This window comes from Schistocerca piceifrons, chromosome 9 (assembly GCF_021461385.2).
Source record: "Schistocerca piceifrons isolate TAMUIC-IGC-003096 chromosome 9, iqSchPice1.1, whole genome shotgun sequence".
NCBI classification, from domain to species: Eukaryota; Metazoa; Arthropoda; class Insecta; order Orthoptera; family Acrididae; genus Schistocerca; species Schistocerca piceifrons.
Genome location: NC_060146.1, coordinates 197,912,933 through 197,917,202, shown reverse-complemented (window position 1 = coordinate 197,917,202; position 4,270 = coordinate 197,912,933).

The following is a 4,270-nucleotide window of genomic DNA, read 5'->3' as shown; positions in this document are numbered from 1 at the left end:
TTCTTTTTCCTATTCATCTGCATTAATTTACATTTAACTATATTTAGAGTTAGCTGCCATTCTTTACACCAATCACAAATCCTGTCCAAGTCATCTAGTATCCTCCTACAGTCACTCAACGACGACACCTTCCCGTACACCAGAGCATCACCAGCAAACAGCCGCACATTGCTATCCACCCTATCGAAAAGATCATTTATGTAGATAGAAAACAACAGCGGATCTACCCAGCAAACAGCCGCACATTGCTATCCACCCTACCCTAAAGATCATTTATGTAGATAGAAAACAACAGCGGATCTACCACACTTCCCTGGGGCACTCCAGATGACACCCTCACCTCCGATGAACACTCACCATCGAGGACAACGTACTGGGTTCTATTACTTAAGACAGCAAGGTTGCTGGCTCTCTTCCCAAATGAGAACATTTGGAGCATTATTTGCAGAGCCCTCCAACCAGCTCAGGATTTTGACGATTTAACGATCAGTTGGATAGAATTTGGCATGATATCTCTCAAGAACATCCAACACCTCTGTCAATCAATGTGGAGCCCAGTAGCTGTTTGTATAACAACCATAGGTGGACCATCGCGTTACTGACTTGCTCATTTCGTGGAGCTCTTTCTCTTGAACAAATCACTCATTTTTTCTGAAATTGAGATCATTTGTTTGGTGTATCTGTATCTCATTACGTTCTGTTTGCGTGAAATCTGGATTCGCAGCATAGAGCGGATCAGGTTATGTTTGTGAAAGGGACCGTAATCAGTTACTGTTAGTTGCACAAAACACACAAACTTTATTTTCTTAAGAACCACTTAATTACACATTGCCTTAAAAGGTTCATATTAAAACAATACGGCTGAAGGCCTAGTTAAACTTGCAATACCTCCTGTGCTAGAGGCCCAAAACCACACCAAAAACAAGAATGGTTGAAGAGCTGAACACGTTATAAAAAAATGCTTTAAAGGACATACACAGCTGAAGGCCTTACTTAAAAAAGCGGCTTTCAAATACAACGTCTGACCGGCCCGGGAATATACACTCACGCCCATAAATTAAGGATAACTGCAGAATGTGGAGCCACACTACGTGGCACTACACAAAACTGGCGCTAATAGCATAGGCAGATGGGGAACACACACGACACAGAGCTGTAAGTCCACGGTATTGGTGATAAGTTGAGAAAACCGTCCCGAAACATATGTGCTACAAAACTCCACTATTTTCTACGCGTATACCCCGACATCAATATGGGATATGACCACCACGCACACGTACACAGGCCGCACAACGTGTTGGCATACTCTGGATCAGGTGGTCGAGCAGCTGCTGGGGTATAGCCTCCCATTCTTGCACCACCGCCTTTCGGAGCTCCTGAAGTGTCGTAGGAGTTTGAAGACGTGCAGTGATACGTCGACCGAGAGCATCCCAGACGTGCTCGATGCGGCTCAGGTCTGGAGAACAGGCAGGCCACTCCCTTCGCCTGATATCTTCTGTTTCTAGGTACTCCTCCACGATGGCAGCTCGGTGGGGCCGTGCGTTATCATCCATTAGGAGGAAGGTGGGACCCACTGCACCTCTGAAAAGGCGGCCATACTGGTGCAAAATGACGTCCCGATACACCTGACCTGTTACAGTTCATCTGTCAAAGACATGCAGGGGTGTACGTGCACCAATCATAATCCCACCCCACACCGTCAAACCACGACCGCCATACAGGTCCCTTTCAAGGACATTAAGGGGTTGGTATCTGGTTCCTGGTTCACGACAGATGAAAACCCGGCGAGTATCACTGTTCAGACTATACCTGGACTCGTCCGTGAACATGTCCTGGGACAACTGTGCTGTGTTCTTGACACCAGGCTTTATGGGCTCTCTTGTGACCAGATGTCAGTGGAATGCACCTTGCAGGTCTCCGGGCGAACAAAGCATATCTGTTCAGTCGTCTGTAGACTGTGTGTCTGCGGACAACTGTTCCAGTGGCTGCGCTAAGGCACCGAGCAAAGCTACCTACAGTACTCCGTGGCCGTCTGCGGTCACTGATGGTGAGATATCGGACTTCTTGTGGTGTTGTATACTGTGGACGTCCTGTACTGTAGCGCTTGGACACGTTTCCTGCCTGCTGGAATCGTTACCTTAATCTTGAGATCACACTTTGTGGCACACGGAGGGCCCGTGCTACGATCTGCTGTGTTTGATCCAGTGGCCCTAGTATTCTACTCCTCATAACGTCATCAGTATATGTTCTTTGAGTCATTTTCAATACCAGGTCACCATTAGCACGTCTGAAAACGTCTGCACACTTACACGCTGCACCGTACTCTGACATGCACCAACACATCTCTGCGTATGCGGACTGCTCCAGTGCCACCGTGCGACGACCGCAGGTCAAATGCACGGCATGGTCATACCCCGAGGTGGTTTAAACCATCAAACCGCCCACCAGAGCGTTGTTTCACCGCGTATCAGCGTATCCTTAATTTATGAGCATGAGTGTACACAATGGATCTGCGAGTACGCGTCGTAGACGCATGGTTGACGACGTATGGAATTTTAGGTCTGGCTGTGAGCCGTGCACGGAATGGTGAAGCTACCGCTCGCCATAAGCGGGAAATCCGGGTTTCGAGTCCCGGTCGGGCAAAAATTTTCATTGTCTCATTCCACTCTACAGTTGATGATAGTCTTTATTCGCAACTGCCAGTTCACTTGACACTAAACAGGAGTTGGACTGAGAAGTCATTCCACATCCACCTTACTCACCTGGTCTTGGAACCGTAGATTTTCACATTTTGCGCTCTCTGTCCCAGAACCTTCGAGGAACTTCCTTTCCAGATGAAGATACGCTTCGAACATGTGTCGATGAATTCTTTGGGTCAAAACCACGTGATTTGCACAGTCACCAAATCGAAATTATAAAATGATTGTTATTAATAATAATATGAATATTTATATATGTGTTTGGAGAGTGTGTGTGTGTGTGTGTGTGTGTGTGTGTGTGTGTGTGTGTGTGTGTGTGAGAGAGAGAGAGAGAGAGAGAGAGAGAGAGAGACTGATTTTTGATTGAGTTTTTTACTTTAAGTAGTACCTGAATTTTGGTTGCTGTCTCCTTGAATGATCAGCTTCTGCACTAGTTGGTGACGTATTACAATTTGGGGGAAGATATTGTTCTTTAAGGTTTAAAATACAATTATTTGGCCGTATTGCGGATAGCTTGAGCCCACGTTTTCGTAGATTTTCATACCTAAGGGACCACTGTTGTAAGTAAACAAGATCAAAAAGCAATCTGCTTTTCGTGAGAAAAGGAGATTGCTTGGCACACAAACTTCCTTCAAACTACACGTCCTCCTACATTGGTCAGTGGAGTTCAGCACCATACTATTGTACAAGAACATAATCCAGTTACTGTAATTAATAAATTTGGGGAGGTTGTTACTTATTGAATGAAAACTATTTTTTTCCTGTATTTTAGTGAACTTTGTACACTTCCAATTCTGTCTATTGATAGACGGCGACGACAATGAAGTTCACCTCCTTTTCCAAAAACAAGATATTTATATTCTTCACTTCCAGAGAATTTGTATGCATAAATGTTTGGCAACTCTTACACATACTTTACTCGGTTTTATCGCTAAAATATCAATTTTCATTAAATGTAACAATACTTTCTGAGCGACGGCCTAACAACACGTCCTCTTTCCACAAGACACAGATTAACAGTCCTCTTGTTTTTAAATAAATAATTTTTTTTTTGAGTCCATACTCAAAGATTCCCCCCCATGAACCATGGACCTTGCCGTTGGTGGGGAGGCTTGCGTGCCTCAGCGATACAGATAGCCGTACCGTAGGTGCAACCACAACGGAGGGGTAGCTGTTGAGAGGCCAGACAAACATGTGGTTCCTGAAGAGGGGCAGCAGCATTTTCAGTAGTTGCAGGGGCAACAGTCTGGATGATTGACTGATCTGGCCTTGTAACATTAACCAAAACGGCGTTGCTGTGCTGGTACTGCGAACGGCTGAAAGCAAAGGGAAACTACAGCCGTAATTTTCCCGAGGACATGCAGCTTTACTGTGTGATTAAATGATGATGGCGTCCTCTTGGGTAAAATATTCCGGAGGTAAAATAGTCCCCCACTCGGATCTCCGGGCGGGGACTACTCAAGAGGACGTCGTTATCAGGAGAAAGAAAACTGGCATTCTACGGATCGGAGCGTGGAATGTCAGATCCCTTAATCGGACAGGTAGGTTAGAAAATTTAAAAAGGGAAATGG